At 35.1% G+C, this 21301-nt stretch overlaps 1 protein-coding gene across 1 annotated transcript in view; it reads right to left on the bottom strand.

Annotated features, from left to right (window-relative positions):
• LOC308697603 (uncharacterized protein) overlaps positions 1-21301 on the bottom strand; it is a 641328-nt gene that overhangs the window by 36906 nt on the left and 583121 nt on the right. The window lies entirely within an intron of this gene.

Here is a 21301-nt window from a genome sequence, read left to right as displayed (position 1 = left end):
ACTATTTATACTGATAGTACTGTGAAGTTACTTCATTTGAGTCCACTGAAAATTAATATCTCTTAATATTAAACTGTAAACACCTAATGTGTAATAGTGAATTTATTAAAAAAATTACTTTAACTAAAATCTTTGCAGTTCGCATTTAGCGAACATTAGCATACATGTATGTGCTAAAGTACTTAGCAAGGAGATTGTCACTGCATCAAGAATACACAGTTACTGCTTTTAAATAAAGCAACCGGCAGCGTAACATCAGTGTTTCCGTGCTCATCTTTGACTGAAGCACAGGCTCTACTCTCCATCACAATGGTGACACCAGACGGGGGCAGTCATGGCCTAGTGGTTAGGGAGTTGGACTGGTAACCCAAAGGTTGCTGGTTCGATTCCAGAACCGGTGGGAAATGACTGAGGTGCCCTTGAGCAAGGCACCTAACCCCTAATCGCTCCCCGGGCGCCATACAAAGGCTGCCCGCTGCTCTGGGTGTGTATCCACGTTTGCAGTGTGTGTGTGTTAACTACTCACTACTCTGCTCCTAATGTGTGTGCATTAACTTGGATGGGTTAAATGCCCAGCTCTGCATCTTAAATGCAGAGGTCAAATTCCAAGTATGGGTTACCATACTTGGCCGTCACGTGTCACTTTCACTTTCATTTTTCACACAAAACTAATGAATTAAACTAACAGATCTTTCCTGTATCATCTTGTGCAAAACAACATAAAACACTTCAATTTAATATTTACTCTCCTTATCAGTTATTGACTTTGCCTAACTTTTTTCTATAAACATTTACTAATATTTCAGTGAAATTATCCTCTTTTGTTTAGTAAATCTAAATGTTGCATTTTACAGTATATTACTGTTTTTACTTGATTTTACGGTAATCTACTGGCAGCTGGGTTGCCAGTAAATTGCTGTTTTTCTACAGTTTTATGTCGTAAATTAATTTACAGTTGATTACCGTTAAATTACACTTCACTCTGTGTTCTTTTTATTTGACACATTTAACCCTTTCAACCCCACTTCAGTTTTAAATGAACACTTGTGTGTCCACACTACAGAGTGAAGGAGTAATACTGAAGCAGTGTTGAGTTAATGATATAATTCAGTGATTAATTAACTGATGATTGAGCATTAGTGATGAACACCTGATGTTAACAAGCAGAATCACCGAAGGACAGAGAAACAACAAGAAGATAAAAAAGCGATACACAAGAACTACAACTGACATCAGCCACAGAAGACATTAAATCTCTCAAGATTTCAGCAGAGGAGGATTAAACAACTCTAAAACAATAACATTACTATCTTCATTTATTACTAACCGGAATTATTTATTTTTTCATATATGTCTACAGAAATTCCTATTGAGAATTTACAAAGGTTTAGATGTTGTTTTGTTTCATTTGATGTTACCATTGAGGAGATCAGTGTTTGCTTTAGTTGGGCTCTTGACCCTTGACTTTAACATTAGTTTTGCTTTGACCGTAACTGTGTTAAGACACATTTGTTGTAGCAGAAACAAAACCAACAAAACATAGATCAGGTGTTGCTGGTTATGTTTTGAATGTTTCATCATCACATAATGTTTGGATCACCAATCTCATCTAGAGTCTAATCATATATCTAAAATGTGTTTTTTATTACAGATTAATTTTATATTTCTACACTGTGAATCTACAGCAAAAGATCAAGCATCCTGCACAATCAGTTATGAAGGATTTTTGAACTCATCATTCACTAAAAAATTTGAACTGCGGTTTCAGTTAGACACACACAGACATCAAGAATAAGCCAATGAATCTCAACAATGGTGACAATCAACAAAAAAGATATAAAATCTGAACATTACAAAACACACTATTTAAAGTCAACACAAAACAAACAGCAAAAATAAAAGTAAACATTAAAGAAAATAACCAGAAAATTCAGCTGCATAATTTATACATGCCGCAATGCATGCTGGAGGTCACGCACAATTTTTTTGTACTGCTGGTACCCAGCATGCATTACAGCATGACACTTTTTTTGATTGTCACCATTGTTGAGATTCATATGCCGATTCTTGTTGTCTGTGTGTGTCTGTCTAATATTGAAATTCAAAATATTCTAAAATAATTCACTTTTTAAAATCCTAAATATTTTCTGATTATTAAAATTCCGATAGCTCTCGATTAGGGCTGGGCGATTTAAATCGCGATATTGCGCATCTCGTCAGTAAAGCCGGTTCCTTGTTTTGTAGTAAATCACCATCACCTGCTTTCAGATGGAGCGGCATTTAGGGCTGAGGAGATAATTAAGTGATTAATTTAGTGATGATTGAGCATTATTGAAGACACCTGATGTTAACAAGCAGAATCACTGAAGGAGAAAATCACAAATTGTAAGTTACCATTAAGGTGATGGGTGTTTGCTTTAGTTGGGCTCTAGACCATTATATGTTTACTTTAATATTTACTGTTGTTTGTATGCTGTTATTGATTTATAACAGTTAAATGAACAAAGTAAAATGTTATCTTATAGTGTTGGTTATGTTTTGACATAATCATGCTGTGATCTGAAAAAGGAAACTTATTGAGATAGTTTGGTTTAACTTGTTAGCAGCAGTTTAGTTATTCTTCAGTCTATGATTATCAGTACTTTACTTATAATTCAAAATATTTAATATACATTGTTCTGATCAAAAGTCATTCAGATTAATTCATTTAAAACACAGACATCAATAATCAGCCTGTGAATCTCAACAATGGTGACAATAATAAAGCATGTTGCAGTGGCTGCCACCAATCACAACTCATTAATGGCTCCCATCATGCATTGCTGTATGAATAAATTATGATCTGAATTGTCTATGTAATTTACTTTTCCTAATTGAATATTCTGCTCCTCACCATTGTTGAGATGCATAGACTGAATCTTGACTTCTGTGTGTAAAAGAAAGAATTTTTTTTTTTAAACAACTTTTAAGAAATCCGTTATATTATATCAAAAATTCTGGGCATTTATGCAGATTCACTAACCAACAACATAAATCGAAGTCAGAAAGAAGGATTTTAATGACTTCAGTGATCAAGTTCAAATGATGATTGTCATAACATAATAACCAACACCATCAGATCACTTTTTTCTTTGTTCAACTGGTGATTATAATTCAGAAACAACAGACAAACAAAATCTAAAGTTAATAATATATGGGTCAAGAGTCCAGCTAAAGCAACCATTGATCGTCATAACGGTAACTTACAATTTGTGATTTTCTCCTTCAGTGATTCTGCTTGTTAACATCAGGTGTCTTCAATAATGTTCAATCATCACTAAATTAATCACTTAATTATATCATTAACTTAAACACTCTTGAGTGTGGACTCATACACTCCCAGGAGTGTTAATTTAACACTGGAGTTTTTGCTGTGTACAAAGAGCCGTAGTTAACTGACAAGCTGAGCCATATCGCATTAATTATCGCTGGCGATACGTCCGCGATATTAATGCGATATGGCTCAGCTTGTCAGTTAACTACGGCTCTTTGTAGTAAATGCCGCTCCATCTGAAAGCAGGTGAAGGCGATTTACTACTAATCAAGGAACCGGCTTTACTGACGAGATGCGCATAACAATATCGCGATTTAAATCGCCCAGCCCTTCTCTCGATATGTAAAATCACAATGATATGATAATATACAACACATTACCAAAATAAATACATTAGACAATAAAAAGATCAGTGCATCAGACCACTAGATGATGATTGTGACCATTAACAAATATTCACTGTCATCTAATACGGTTTTCTTTCAGCTTTTTAGAAATAGCAAATGTAAGACACAGCTACCACAGCCAAATAAAAACTAATGATCAAAAGTGGAGGGTCAAGAGCCCAACTAAAGCAAACACTGCTCACCCTCATGGTAACATCAAATTAAAATAAAATGACATCTAAACCTCTCTCACCTTTTAATAAGAACTTCTGTAAACGTCTGACAGAAATAAAGTCAGTCAGTGGTTAGTAATAAGTGACGCTGGTAATGCTGTTTGTGGAGTTGTTTAATCCTCCTCTGCTGAGATCTTCACAGATTTAATGTCTTCTTTTCTCTTCAGTTGATTTGATCTTTTGTCTGTTCTTGTTGTTCCTCTTTCCTTCAGTGATTCTGCTTGTAAACAGCAGGTGTTCATCAATGTCTGAATTAATTTCGAAATTGAACTCAATTAACTATGAAATTATTCACTCAGTCAAGTGGACTATATTAGGGAACTAATGTAGGGAATAGTGAATGAGGGTATAGGGTGTGATTTGGAACACAGCCTCTGAGTGTCGACTTTGAGCACTGTTAATTCACAGTATATTCCTGTAGGCTAGTTTCTCGAAAATGACATATATCACCCAGAATGCATTTTTTCAACGGAATATTGCTGTTTTAATGGAAAACAGCATTTTACTGTGAAAATGTGGCCGTTTTTTTACAGCAATTTTTTACAGTGTAGGACACAGTTTAAGATTTAGTTAACAATCACTTTCAAACACTTTCACTTTCAAAAGTACATATACATATGTACTTGTATGTGTGTCCTGGTAATCCTTACGTTATGGGGACCAAATGATGGCAATACCAGTCATTTTTTAACTTGTGAGGATTTCTTTTATCTCACAATTGCGAGTTTACATCTCACAATTCTGACTTTAATTCTCAGAATTGCAAGATATGAAGTCAGAATTGCGTGTTATAAAGTCAGAATTGTGAGATATAAACTCATAATTGCGTGTTAAGTCAGATTGTGAGATATAAACTCACATATGCGAGTTATAAAGTCAGAATTGCGAGATATAAACTCACATATGCGAGTTATAAAGTCAGAATTGCGAGATATAAACTCACAAATGTGAGTTATAAAGTCCAATTCTCAGAATTGTCTCAGTTTACAGTTTATGTCTCACAATTCAGACTTTATATCTCCCAATTGCGTGTTATAAAGTCAGAGATATAAACATGCAATTCTGAGAAAATTTCTCACAATTGCGACTTTATATCAAGTATTTCTGACTTTATAACTCGCAATTATGAGATAAAAAAAAGTCACAATTAACTTTTTAAATGTTTTATTCTGTGGCAGAAACAAAGCTTCCATAAATCAGCACAAAACTAAATGAAAATAATTAATAATTTGCATTGCTGAAATGATTCCTTTCATGCTCACTTTGTGATGGGTTCATCCTGCATGTCCATCTACGTAAACTGGAACGTAGACCTTAAGAGGGGAAAGATGGATATTATCCATAATCCACTTGTCACTGTATTGTACTGTAATTTTTTTTTTTTTTTTTACAAATCTTCATTAATTATTAATTATTCTTAACTGGAAGCCAATGTTTACCCCGAGGTGGATTGTTTGTTGTGTGGCAAACAGGCCTTAATTCTTCAGGAGTACTCAGGTTAGGATTTCTGTTTTCCTCCACCGTTGTCTCAATGCCCTCCAGAATTGACTGGTCTCCTTTCTTCTGTAGATGATGGTGTGGTCTTTTGCAGGTCTGCAGTGGACGCTCCAGTGAGTCTACAGCATCAGAGTCTATAATGCGCATGTACTCCTTCTGCACTATTCTCGACTCTTGCTTGGACACAGAATCTGGAATTGCAGAAACAACATTTCTAGCAGGTGCAATGTATTAACTACTCACAGTGGCATTTGTGATCACCCTCTGTCTGAATTGTTTTCTTCAAAAGAAAGAAAGAAAGAAAGAAGGTCATCTGAAAGTCAAAGTCAACTTTTGACTGAATCTTCTGCTGCACAGAAAACATTTTTAACTCCAATCAGTTTAAAACAACATAGCTTGCTTAAATAATTACATACTATTGGGACAAATCGATTTGAACTTTGCTTTCTTGTATCATCTTAAAAAAAAAGAAAAAAAGAAAAAGAGTGTAAATTAAAAACAATGTACACAAAATATGTTTACACTACATACTGCCATTCCTAAATCACAAGTTGGGAAGGCTGGGGTCCTTGTTCCGTTTTCTTCTACTTTAGTTTTCTGTTCCTCTTTCTGTCCAAAGTGTTAACAACAGTTCCCTGTCCCTTTCTTAATAGTCCCTAAGTCACATGGTTGCTTGGAATTCTATGAGTTTGAGTTTACTATATCCCATACACAAAAGAAATATATTTGAAATATATTTTCAAAATATATTTTTGGAATATATGCAAATATTTGAAATTGGCCCAATAAATATATTTTAGTTAAATATATGTAAATATATTTTCATATATGTTTACATATATGTTCATATATGTTTTAACTTTTGCTAATTGTTTCATTTGAAATATAAAAAGTTAACATGTTCACAAACAAACAACACATTTTCAATTTATTTTTTAGATAGACCACTTCAGCTGTGGAAGTGGAGCAGTGCTCTACCACTTCCCCTGCCCACATTTTTCCTACTAGTAGCCAACTAGGTGAACCCGGAAATGTTGAGTACACCAAAGTTTTTTTTGCAGAAATGTGAAGTATGGGTCCCCAGCATACAGAAACTGCCGGATGCTAATTCGCATATGTTGAGCAATTTGCATAATTAGCATAATTAGCATTATTAGCTTAATCGTCCATTTTTAGCAGATATTTTACACTGTATGGCCAATTTCTACAATATGTGAGTGGTTTTAGAGGTTTTAGAGGATGCTGATTTCATTTTTGGCATTTTCAGATTTCAAAGAGCTAATTTTATTACATATTTTGATTTATTTAGGCAAATTCTGATTACTTTCAGTTATAATTTTAGGTTATTTTTATGGTATACAAAATAACTTACATTTCAGAATCTTGAGTGCTCTTGCGAATATTGATGCATTGTTTTGGGTGTGGTGAGGCTGAATCCCCTCCTGACACTTTTGAAGATTCAAAATTGCTTTTTGGATAAACAATGAATCTTTGTTAGGCTGAATGTTATGCATTTCTGGAGGGAAAAGCAATGCGGGTATTTGACATAACTTGGATCCTGCAACTGTACGATACATATTAATGGGGTAGCTCTTTAAGACACCCAATGAGATGACATCACCTAAGCCCATCACCATGTGTGATCAACAAACTACAAATATTCACTGTATACATGCCATTCAAGACAGGCCACGCAAGTCGCTAGGGCAACTCCCGAATGGCAGAAGGGCTGTCCAGGTTGGTCCGCAAGTCGCAAGATTCAACGGGGACCCAGTTAACCCTCTGGGGTCTGAGGGGTTTTTGGGGTCCTTGAGATGTTCTGACATGCCCTGACATTTGTGCTTTTTTCAGTTGCTTATAAACATATTAATGGCAAAGGTGTAAATTCACTCTATTTAGCACAAACAGGGCTACCATAATATATGAACAACTTGCATGTACATGTTTGTATTTTTGATAGAATAATGTTTATGCACAAAAAACTAAAGTTTCTGAAATAAGGCCATAAAACACATTCTAAATATATGTAAATAAGACTTTTGACAAATGGATGACGTTGCCTAGAATTTTTTCTTCAAAATTATGTGAAAATCATCCTGCCTAATCATTCACATAACACAATACATTGATTTAAATCTTGTAAAACACTTTTTGTTTGGAAAGGCCATATGCGGGTGGGCGTGATTCACACCTGTGGAGTCAATGGGGCCCGCATAATGAGGCTGCATACGTAATGAGCCTTTCATTCAGGTGTGTGAATGAGCCACAAAAATGCAAGGACAACATATAACTGGTTTGTTGTTTTTTTCCACAAATTTTGCTTGCAAATTGTACAATATCCAAGGTAAACATTTCTAGTAATTGTGCAGTTAATTGTTCTCATACTGTATTTTCAGATTTGGAATATATTCTCTTCCCAAATGTGTCACTAATAAAGCATAATAAAATTATTTAAAGAGAAGGCTTATAATGACCTTTTAAGATTTTGTTTACATCTATCCTTATATATATATATATATATATATATATATATATATATATATATATATATATATATATTTATATACAATTAAGGTTATACAATTACAACAACATTTAAAATTGTAACAATATTTCCAGTGTAATCTTTCTTTGTATTCGCGATTCATATTAAAACAGTATTTTTGCCAGCTGTAGTAGCTCCACAACAGCGCGCATCTGTGCATTCGTTCGTTCATTCATTCATACACAGAAACGCAATTCATATTTAAACAGTATTTTTGCCAGCTGTAGTAGCTCCACAACAGCACGCATTTTTGCGTTCATTCATTCAAACGCGATTCATATTATTTAAACAGTATTTTTGCCAGCTGTAGTAGCTCCACAACAGCGCGCATCTGTGCGTTCATTCATTCAAACGCGATTCATATTATTTAAACAGTATTTTTGCCAGCTGTAGTAGCTCCACAACAGCACGCATCTGTGCGTTCGTTCGTTCATTCATTCATACACAGAAACGCAATTCATATTTAAACAGTATTTTTGCCAGCTGTAGTAGCTCCACAACAGCACGCATCTTTGCGTTCATTCATTCAAACGCGATTCATATTATTTAAACAGTATTTTTGCCAGCTGTAGTAGCTCCACAACAGCGCGCATCTGTGCGTTCATTCATTCAAACGCGATTCATATTATTTAAACAGTATTTTTGCCAGCTGTAGTAGCTCCACAACAGCACGCATCTGTGCGTTCGTTCGTTCATTCATTCATACACAGAAACGCAATTCATATTTAAGGGCAATTCTTAGACTACGGGCACTTTCATGTCCTTTGATCATATTTTATAAAAAAACATTTAATTTTGAAAAATTAACACTTTCATAGTTAAATTTACAATGAAAGTACTTTAGGAACTTTTTACCGGTAGTCTACGATGATTTTTTCACCTTTTTAAACATCATTATACATGCAAATATTGCTGTTTTGTGCTTGTCCCACACCCAGACTTTTGATCTTCAATAATGAGAAAGAAGTGTAAAAAAATTATTTATCTTTTTTTTTTAATTATGACTGAATAAAGTTTCAGTAAAAGAATCAAAACATAATTGAGGTATTTAAGGTCAGACAACTATTAATGTGATTTTATATACAAAATGTAGTTGTCCCACAGTATTGCCGTCATTTCCACCACAACGCTGTAATGTCCCTTTAAAAAGTTTTTTTGAAAGATTGTTTGGGTAGTTTCTATGGAGATGAACAATGACATCACAGCACATGTCTGACATGGAGGAGATTTTAAATTTCTTTAGCAACTTGGATAAGAAAACTCAAGGTAAATGTTGCTTAAAATGAAAATATTTTTATTGTATGTCATTTCCAAACATGGCGTAACAATAAATGAGTTTGTAAATAAATAGATTTTTTAACACAAATAGATGTATTTTGCATGCATGCAATGCTAACTACCAATTCATAGCTAATATGTAATACTAGCTTGGATTTTTTTACAAAATACTGTAGGATTATCATTTCCACCACAGTCATTTCCACCACATTTCCACCACATTACCTTCTTGGGTGGAAATGACAAAGGTGTGGTGGAAATGACATTTATGCTTACAAGGTGGAATTCTTAGATTGAGTGGCTACATATGAATATTTTATTTATTGAAATGTACAACACTAATGTATTTATTCAAATATATATTTGTTTAAATGCCTTTTCATCTATTTTTAAGATGCTGCGGAGGTCATCTGGATAAAGGTCTCACTATTTGTGCTTAAAGTTGTTTACAGCAAGACTGTAACTGTTCATCTGGTTATGGAACCAAACAGACTAATGACTAATGATTTGTTAAATGGGTTTCAACTAAATGTTTTCTGTTTTTCTACATGGACGTCCATTCATTGTCATTTCCACAACACCCAGTCATTTCCACCACCTCATAACTTTTTTAAAAATATGTACAAAATTCTAATCACTCATTAAAAAATTCAGCATATTTTATGGGATAATGTTCCACTTAATGTAATAACACAAGTAGTTATTTTTCTGAAATGTATCTAACCAATGCAATATTATATTTCAGGTTGTGGTGGATGTAAGCTTTGTGTTTGGGCCTCATGACAATTAATTTACTTAATCCACAAATCTATGGTAATTGCAATATAGGTATAAATTGGTAAAACTATGTGTGGAAGTGGTTTTACACTGTTAAGAAATTATGGATATCATAAGAATTTTAAATAATAATCAAATATTTGCATGTGATGGAAATGACATTTGTTCAGTGCGGATCGGAAAATATGTCAAAAAACACCAATTTGTCTTATAATGTAAGTGCGTTCTCTTATGGATCATTAAACTAGACTAGTTATATTTAACTGTTAGACTGTGACCATTTTGATTTGAACAATTTTTTTTACATCAAGTTCACAAGGCCAAAAGTGCCCGTAGTTGAAGAACCACCCTTAAACAGTATTTTTGCCAGCTGTAGCTCCACAACAGCACGCATCTGTGCGTTCATTCATTCAGATTAGAACAAAGCAAACAGAACTGACCTAATTCCTCAGCGGGATCCGTTTGCTCCTCGAAATGATACTTCCAGATCTTCTGAGCTAAATTTTTGCAGGATTATTATCAAGATAGTATTATTCCTCACAGCATCGTAAAGTACATAAGTCTGAAAGTGAACTCGCGGTGTGTGTTATCCAGCTGATGTGGGCGTTTCACAGGTTTGTTTGGATCGCCTCACATTTGCGTTTGAATAGCGCGCGCTCTCCGTGGGCGGAGCACATTAAAACTTAATTAGCTGAGATGAGAACGACTGACATCTCTCTCTTTGCATACATATTACATAAACTGTGAATATTTGCAGGCACGTGCACAGGTAGGGCTCAACCTGTGCAGAGCACATGCCCTTTTTGCCCTCACACTCCGAAGTGCCCTTTTTTGGTGGTGTTTTTTTTTTTTTTTTTTTAAATCAATGCTATTGGTCATCCTTTACGTCTGTCTGTCTGTTTTACAAATATTTAGCCAATGAAAGTTCTTAAACCGAGCTTGTGTAAATCTTATTCGATCCTCAAGCTGTCAGTAAGCTGATAACTCCGCCTCCTCTATATTCACTGAATCAACTGAAGTTCCACAAGCAGCCGCACAGTAGACAGCAGCTGAACGAAGTTTTGCGAAGGGTAAATAAATATCTTGCTGTTTGAATAAGTACTACTAAACACTATGTCTATAAAGGCTCATATATTATTTATTTGATGACTCACTGACTGAGACATGTGGGACGTCGCCTGAGAGAGAGGTCTAGGCTAGCATTTGCCATCTAGTCATACCCAATATATAGCCTAACGCAAATAACTTAAATATCCTGTGCATACAGTAGTATTTCATCTTTTATAAAATGCGATTTTGGCCAAATGTATTTTACAACAGGAAAAACAAACTAGTTTGTAACCTGTTGATGAAAATGTAATGTGATAGCCTACCGCCTGCGCCGTATTAATGACGGACAAAAAAAAATGCACATTTGCACACATTCGCTGGTCAAAAACTATATATTGATAAGTAATACAACAACATATAATTTGTTTTTAACATCGGAAAATCATAGCAGGTGCGCCCCCGCGCTGTTTCGTACTGGAACTTACACAAAGCGATCCTCATCACCTAGGTAACATATTTCTAAGAAATTTCTTCTTTGATTTATGATTGCTGATACACTTAATTTATTAACATTTAGGCTAATCATGTTATGGTAATAATATTCAATTATGGTTAATTCAAGGCTGTTAATATGCATGTATTCGCTATCTAGCTAATTTTTAATCTATATTATTCTATACTCTCCGCTCATCCTCACATGTATAAAATGTAGTAAAACATGGTTTTACTACAGTAATGTTGTAGTAGTAACTAAAAAAAAAAAAAAAAAAAAAAATTACAGAAGATCACTGTGAAATCTTTATATTGTATCATGCAGAATGTAATTCATGATGTAATTCATTCCAAGGCTTCATTTATTTGATCCAAAATACAGCAAAAACAGTAATATTGTGAAATATTTTTAGTGAATAAGAGACCTTCAAGAGACCAACATCCCTTGTCCTCCACAGCACAGTATCAAATTTTTGCCAGGTAGGCGGATACATGTTGGATATAGTAAAGGTATGGCTATAGTTTCTTATAATCTGGAATTGATTTGGACATAATTACTCAAATTCTATTTCAAAATAGTTTGTCAAAAATACTTGACTCATTGCTCTACCTTCCCCTCTTCTCAATGTCATACATAATCATGGTAACCAAATAATACAAATTAGCTAAACAGAATAGCTAAAAAAGAGAATATGAAGAGTTCAGATGCAAAAGCCTCTAAGTGCCATCTGAAAATTTCTTCTAGAATGATCATTTTTATCAAGCTCATATATTTAAGTTCAGTAATTTCACTTAAATGGCAATGAAAATTAGCTATTAATTGTCATTTAAGTGAAATTACTGAACTTAAATATACGAGCTTGATAAAAATTATCATTCTAGAAGAAATTTTCAGATGGCACTTAGAGGCTTTTGCATCTGAACTCTCTCTCTCTCTCTCTCTCTCTCTCTCTCTCTCTCTCTCTATATATATATATATATATATATATATCTGCAAAGTTCATAAAAAAGTGCATAAAGTTCAATAAAAAAAAACAGAATTTTTTAGCTATTCTGTTTGGTTTTGTAAGCTAATTTGTATTATTTGGTTAACATGTTTATGTATGAGTCAAGTATTTTTGGCATATATTTCTATGCAATTTAAAAAAGACGGAGTACACAAGAGCAACAGAAGGTTGCTGTTGTATTTAGGTTAAGAGGCCCTTAAAACCCTGTTTATCTATATTATTATTATGGTTGTTATTAATCGTGAATAAATCTAAAGCTTTTGAGACTATTATTTTGTGTTATTGAATTTGTCATGAAGACGTGACCATTTCTTCCTTTTATGTAGGCTTACTAAATAATTTTGATATAAAAAAAGGGAGGGGGGTGCCCTTTTTCAGTTTCAGCACATGCCCCTCAAAAGGTCTGTGCACGGCCCTGAATATTTGTTTTTCATAAAAATTACTCCATTTAAAAGAAGAAAATTCAAGCTTCATGCCTGTGTGACTGTATGCCTGTTTGACTGAGTATTCGCTGAGTTACAGTTCATTTTCGGACGCGTTTCAGAATTGACTTCACTGACGGAGAGTAGGCAGAACTCGCATCATGTTTATTTTTCTTTATTTGGCAAAAAGCACAACACTTTGTTTTTATTATGAGCATACACAAAAAAAAAACCCACTAAACAGGATCGATTGATGTATAACACAAGCATATAAGATAAAAATTATTATTTTTTTTTTATTTTTTTTTTGCACTCATACGGAAAAAAACGAGCCTATCGCGCCGGCGCGACAGCCGACCTCAGGGGGTTAAAACTCCGCCAGATGCAAGAGTTAAAACTGAGTCTGGCCAACCCGGGTCAGCCCGCCACACCAAAGGCTAACCAAGAGGGCCTCACCTCCGCACCACACAAAGCACACACTGGCTACCACCTTCAGGCAAAATACTATGCCTCACAATTAATTAACAAAAGGCAGCCTCATCATCTTCACTATCCTCGTCTGTCCTGGTGAGTCGAGCAATGGTCCAAAGACACGTATATTCTTCATTTTAGACACACCTTCATCACTGTGACGATCTTGCACAACATTGTAGGCTGACCAGTCCAGGGGAAGAGGAGTAGAATGGAAGCATCCCTCCTCTGTGCTCTAGAAGCCCTCTCTCGGATGCTCTCTTGGACAGTAGCTGTTCTTGGCACTTCTTTCAGAGCGGGTGGAGTCAGCTTCTTAGGGCCTGTATAATGTTCAATGGCAAGACTGCTGTTAGCTACCGGACAGAATTTCTCAGCTTGGAGCTTTGTCAGACGGGGAACTTTTAGTGACGTAATCCCACCGTCTGGAGTCGCCACTCCAGGGAACAGGATCCCTGCAGGATTTTGCGCAAACTGAGTGGCCATAGCATGTCTTGTGCGGCAACCATTGGGTGTGAAGACTACAAGATCAAAGTTATCACCCCAACTGTGGCCAATGCACCTCTTCAGTCCATACCCGCAGGTACTTACACTGAAAAAAATTATTCATTGAACTTAATCAATTTTAGTTCAACTTAACGCATTTGTTTAAATGTAGGTAAAATAAATTGAATGCAACCACTTACGATAAAAGTTTTTATTAAATTCAACGAATCATTTATTTCAGTGTATCCGCATCATCTGAGGCGTATTTGGCAGCTGATTTCCGGAACCCGGAGGACCTCATCATATGTTACAACAAGACCATGCTCATTTAGGTCCCGAAAAAGTTCTGAACTACCTTATGATGAAGTTTTACAGTTAGCCCCAAAGTTGTGTGATTCCAGCTTTTACGGATGTGCTGATGCATTGAGCAAGTGTGAGTGCTGGTTTGGTCACCGTTTCTACCCTGGACACAAGACTGGAGACAAGTCTTAGGAGAGTTGGACTTGTATATTGAATGACCCTTTCATGCCTAAAGCTGCCAAGGTCGTATTCACAAGGCAATGGAATATTCTGGACCTCTCCCCGCACTTTGTCGGCCCACCACAAACTTGTCAACATCATCATCGTCATCATTGAAGAGGCCAGTTTGTCCTACTAATTTGAGTTATTTAGCAATGTACGGCCTAAAGCCAACAATCGTCTGACATCCTTCAACTCTCAGTACAATAACGGCATCACCATAATAATCACACAGGTGTGCTAGCATTTGTTTCCGGCACAAACTCCCAGAATTAGCTACAAAAACATCATGTAATTTGGAGACAGTCCAAGTCACTGACTTGTTTGCACTCATGTGGTCTATGACCGAAGCTAGGCAGCTGTCAATTGGTTTACTAGCAGTTGCATTAGAGTCAATAGGTACCTTCCTGAAAGCATTGTAACACTTGGAGTGATACTGAGCATCAGCTGCAGGTAGGTCTATGATGCCATTCACCCGTAGCTTCACAACTTCTGCCCAATCATCCTGCCGTTCATTAGCCTGGCAAGCCAGACCTACATCAAGATGTTAGGTCTGGCAACTCACCATTGGCACGGCTCAATCCGAGGGGCGGGATAAATGGTTGTCTTTCAAATTCCCTCTTCACGCAATAGGATAGCGCTACAACCAACCAGAGTGTTTGCCCACCATCGGAGCTAGTTGATAGATTAAACTTTTGCCGTATCTGGTCAGCAAAACTACAAACACATCTTCCTTTTTTAAGAATGACTTAAGTGCCGTACTTTGTTCTTTTCTCAAAGAAAAGCTTAACTCCAAGTACTCCAGAGTCGCGGCCAAAGCCGATTGGAAAGACCGCTGTTCGCCAGCAGCAGCCGCCATTCTTTGTTTTCCAAGTAGCAGGGAATTCACGCAGAACCATCACAACTCTGCCATCATTGTTAAGCCCGCCCACCGACTCTATACATGATTTGATTGGCCTGACTAGAGTTTGGTTTTTCCAGCTCGATAGTCAACGGAGAGTTGCTAGACTACACTGGCTGCAAAATACATTTTGCTGCTGCTAGGGTGCATCTAGATTTCTAGGCTAGCCGTTCATCACATTTAGACAAAATCACATCTTTCAAGGGTGGAAGGCCTGGCCTATCTAAAGTCTGACATTTTTTTAACTGGATTCCACCTGTTAGGATTTTTAGAGTCTTTTTCTTCACAAATAAGACCACAGAACAAGCACTGTTTTGAATACTCAAAGGCAGAGAATTGAGAACGAATGATTCGCTTTCCTGGCTGACTCTGACATGAGTGTGACTTGCGTTTGCTCACGTTTCTAGAGCTAGTAGTATATGAGCTGTAGCAAGATTTGTGACATAGCACAGAAGCTGATGGAGCACCATCAGAAGCAATAATGTTTGACAAAGTCTCATGTATGGCTGTGTCTCCAAGCTCTTAATTAGCATAGTAGCGATTCCTTTGGACCCAGATATTTTAAAGTTGCCAACTTTTCCACTGCATGGAGCAAACAGACACTTCTTTCCCAACATTTCGACCTGATCAACCCATCTCTCTTTGTTTTGAAAGTACTTAACCCTAGAGTTGAATGTTTAAATAATCCTCCACAACAACTTGAGAAAGCAGCAATAACACTGAATATTGACTGTTTTTAATCCTTTCCTTATCAAACCACAAGAAGTCTGAATTTAATAAAAAGAAGAATCCGAAATTTTTAAATAATGGTAACTAATTTTAGAGCACCAGATTCACCCACAAAATGGATCTGACTAGAAATTTACAATGTATTGAACAATACTGTCACTATAACTCTGTCCACCTTTTATCTTAATGTGAAACATAAGTAATATTAACATTAAAATGTCAACATTAAATCCCTTGACTGACTTTTACGAATATTAAGTTGATATAAGAAAAAAATATTTGCAAGGTGAATTTCGACTTTAAAACTAGACTATGCTCCCTTGCTTTACAACATACTTATTACAACTACACCAGCTAGCTGCAACAGCTTATTTGCATAAAAACATAACTGGACCTCAAGAAATGTAAACAAATTTAGGTTAACAACATTCACATCAAAGAGCAAGAGCTCTTGTGATTCTGAAATGTGAGATTATTGTGTTTACCATGAAAATAACCAAAAATTTTGGCCGAAATTAATAAAAAAATGTCTAAATTTATCCAAATTTGTTCTAGAATTACCATTTTGAATTCTGAAAGTGCCAGAAATGAAATCAGCATCCTCTAAAACCTCTAAAACCACTCACACATTGTAGAAATTGCCCATACAGTGCAAATTATGTGGTCAAAATGGACGATTAAGCCAATAATGCTAATTATCCTAATTATGCAAATTGCTCAACATATGTAAATTAGCATCCGGCAGTTTCTGTATGCTGGGGATCCATACTTCACATTTCTGCAATAAAACTTTGGTGTACTCAACATTTCCGGGTTCACAATGGGGCTCTATGGGCTGGCTACTACACTGTTAGACCTTACCGGGTTTTTTTACAGTAAAATACTGGCAACACTGTTGCCAGTAAAATACTGTTAATTGTACAGTTCTTTACTGTAATCTAGTTTGTTTCTGTAAAACTGCACAAAATTCTAATTCAAGTTAACTAATTACACTTGCAGAAACCGACTGCCTTAAATTGACCAACTGTCATTTAAATGTATTAACTAAAATTTATAATGCATTAATAATGTGAGCAAAGTATTACTGTGAACTTCTTTCATTTGAGACCACTAAAAAACTATTGTACTTAAAAAGATTTCCACTGGACCAGCAACTACACAGTCACCGCCTGTTAAATAAAGCAACATGCAGCATCTCATCAATGTTTGTAGATCTTCTCCTGGACTGAAGCACAGGCTCTACTCTTCTGCACAATGGTGACCCAAAAAACAAGATTTTACAGTAAAATACTGGCAACAGTGTTGCCAGTATAAACCTGTTTCATAACTTACAGTTTATTACTGTTAAAGTACTGGGTGTGTGGGTGTGTCTTTTTATCTTACACTGTTAACCCTTTCAACCCCACAGGGAAATCCACACTACAACGAGTAAAAGTAACATTGAGACAGTGTTGCAGTGAGATAATTAAGTGAATATAAGTGATTGTTGAGCATTAGCGATGAACACCTGCTGTTAATAAGCAGAATCACTGAAGAAAAGAGAAACACAAGAACAGAAAATAAAGAAACACAATAACTACAACTGACTTCCAGCCATTACACATTATTGCACTTATTATTAACCACTATGACTTTATTTCTGTCATACAGAAGTTGTTATTAAGATGTTTAATTGAAAATGTTTGGTTTGAAGTTACCATTATAGAGATCAGTGCTTGCTTTAGTTGGGATGCTGATGCTAAAACTTTCATTCTTTTGCTGCTTGAGCTGTGTTTTTGCAAGTCACACTTGTGCACACAGTTTATGAATGATTGCGGTTGTAATGCTTATGATGACAAAATCATCATATTGCCTGTTCATTCACTAAGGACTTAATTCTTACTCATTCAGAGTTTTCATTATCTGAAAACGTGTTACATTAGCACTCCTGTGAAACTACAGCAATAAATTACTATGACTAATTTTTTTAACACATCATGCATAAACCAAAAAAATAGAGCTACACTATGTTTTAGAAACACAGAGATATCACAATTTAGCACATTAATCTCAACAATGGTGGCAATATTTCTTTTTTATTATTATTCATGCAGCAGTGCATGCTGGGAGTTTTATATTATCCTGGAACCCAGCATGCACTGCGACATGAAACTTTTCACCATTGTTGAGATTCATATGCTGATTGTTGATATATGTGTGTGTCTGAGCCAAGCAGGAGTAAAACAAATTTGAATGCACTATATGATTGTTATTTTTCAGAAGACCTGATTACAGAAATATTGATTTCATTTTGTAGATACACAGATTTATGCTAACTACAACATAACCATAATTTCAATGATTATATACAGGAAAAATCTGAAAATCAGACAGGTCCAGGATGATTGTGACATCATCACAAAAGAATAAAAACACCTGACCAACTACCTCTTGACTTTTACTTGCCATAACAAATGTGTTTTATAAACTCACTGTTATAGTAGCCAGAGAGAGATGAATGGTAAGAAGTCCAAGGACAAGAGACCAACTAAAGCAAATACTGATCTCCATCATGGTGACAACAAATTTTATTATTAACTAAATCTCTGTTAATTCTCAACAAGAACTTTCGTACATGTATGAAAGAAATAATCGTAAACTGGTTTGTAAACTGGTTTCACACTCAGTGTATCTGGAAGTCAGTTGTAGTTTTTGTGTTTCTCTTTTTTCTGTTCTTGTTTGTCTCTGTCCTTCAGTGATTCTGCTTTTCAGGTGTTCATCAGTGTCTCAGTTCACTCTCTTCTTTTCATTCAAGTGGAATATATTAGTGAACTAGGGAATAGTGTATGAGGGTATAGGGTACGATTGGGAAAACAGCCTCTGAGTGTCGACTTTGAGCATTGTTAATTCACAGTATATTCCTGTAGGCTAGTTTTGTTTTCTACGGTATATTACTGTTTTAATCGAAAATGGTATAATATTGTCAGAATTTGGCCTTTTTTTACAGCAAGGGTTAACAGTGTAGACTAAACCCTTTGGTTACAAGCCTGAAGCCCTAACCCCTAACCAGTAGGCTATGGCTACCCCTTTACTGACTTTATTGGCCTAAAATGACAATTTTATACAGAATGATACACAGAATGCAGTGTTTTCCCTATTTTTACAGAATTTAATACAGTTATTTAATAGAGTTCTATCTATTGTTTAAGTGTACTTCACTGTTGGAGTGTCACTTATACTTGCATCATAAATATTGTGCATATTTTCAATATTTAAATGACTTCAGGAAAGATGTTAATAAAACACAACAATAAATCTAATAATTGCACTTAGTGTTAGGTACGTGCCAGGTAATATTGCCTAATAGTCCTAGGAAAGCAACTATCTGTCATTTTACATTAAATGTAAGTACAGTATTTATTAAAGCTGTGTGTCATAAAACAGTAGTGAAATATTGTAGCCTACTGTTGTGTATAGGGGAAAAGGTAGAGGAATTACTATGATCAAAATACATTTTCGACCCTTCTTTAGCAAGCTAAACATTTTATGACCATATATTTTGTCATATATTTTACATTACATGTTATAAATGTAAATATATTTCACACTTAACATTATATATTTTTGTTATTTCAGAATATATTTCAAAATGATAAATATAAGTGAAAAACAATGCAAATTTGTCAATACATTTGGAATATATGCCACACTGTTAGCCCTTGCTGTAAAAAAAGGCCAAATTCTGACAATATAATACCATATTCCATTAAAACAGGAATATACCGTAGAAAACAAAACTAGCCTACAGGAATATACTGTGAATTAACAGCGCTCAAAGTCGACAATAAGAGGTTGTTTCCCAATCACACCCTATACCCTCATTCACTATTCCCTACATTAGTTCACTAATATAGTCCACTTGAATTAAAAGAAGTGAGTGAATTGAGACACTGATGAACACCTGATAAGCAGAATTACTGAAGGAGAGAGAAACAAGAACAGAAAAAAGAGAAACACAAAAACTACAACTGACTTCCAGCAACACTGAGTGTGAAACCATTTTACAAACCAGTTTACGATTATTTCTTTCATACATGTACACAAGTTCTTGTTGAGAATTAACAGAGATTTAGTTAATAATAAAATTTGTTGTCACCATGATGGAGATCAGTATTTGCTTTAGTTGGTCTCTTGTCCCTTGACTTTTTACCTTTCATCTCTCTCTGACTGCTGTAACAGTGAGTTTATAAAACACATTTGATATGGCAAGAAAAAGTAAAGAAATAGCTGATCAGGTGTTATTATTCTTTTGTGATGATGTCACAATCATCTTGGACTATCTGATTTTCAGATTTTACTGTAAATATTCATTGAAATTATGAGTATGTCATATTTAGCATAAGTCTGTGTGTCTACGAAATTAAATCAATATTTCTGTAATTAGGTCATCTGAAAAATATCATTATCATATAGTGCATTCAATTTTATTTTACTCCTGCTTGGCTCAGACACACACAGATATCAATGATCAGCACATGAATCTCAACAATGGTGAAAAGTTTTAGGGGTTCCAGGATAATATAAAACTCCCAGCATGCACTGCTGCATGAATAATAATAAAAAAAGAAATATTGCCACCATTGTTGAGATTAATGTGCTAAATTGTGATATCTCTGTGTTTCAAAAACATACTGTAGCTCTGTTTTTTTGGTTTATGCATGATGTGTTAAAAAAAAATGAGTCATAGTAATTTATTGCTGTAGTTTCACAGGAGTGGTAATGTAACACTTTTGATCAAGGATAAAACTCTGAATGAATAAGAATGAATTCCTAAGTGAATGAACAAGCAATATGATGATTTTGTCAAGCATTACAACCACAATCATTCATAAACTGTGTGCGCACAAGTGTGACTTGCAAAAACACAGCTCAAGCAGCAAAAGAAAAATGAACGTTTTAGCATCAGCATCCCAACTAAAGCAAGCACTGATCTCTATAATGGTAACTTCAAACAAACATTTTTAATAACAACTTCTGTATGACAGAAATAAAGTCATACTGGTTAATAATAAGTGTAATAATGTGTAATGGCTGAAAGTCAGTCGTAGTTATTGTGTTTCTCTATTTTCTGTTCTTGTGTTTCTCTTTTCTTCAGTGATTCTGCTTGTTAACAGCAGAATTTAATCACTAATGCTCAACAATCACTTACATATTCCCTT

Source organism: Scardinius erythrophthalmus, assembly GCF_964197995.2.
Source record: "Scardinius erythrophthalmus genome assembly, chromosome: 1".
Lineage (NCBI taxonomy): Eukaryota > Metazoa > Chordata > Actinopteri > Cypriniformes > Leuciscidae > Scardinius > Scardinius erythrophthalmus.
The sequence above is the reverse complement of the archived record's forward strand: the minus strand, read 5'-3'. Positions and strand labels throughout refer to the sequence as shown.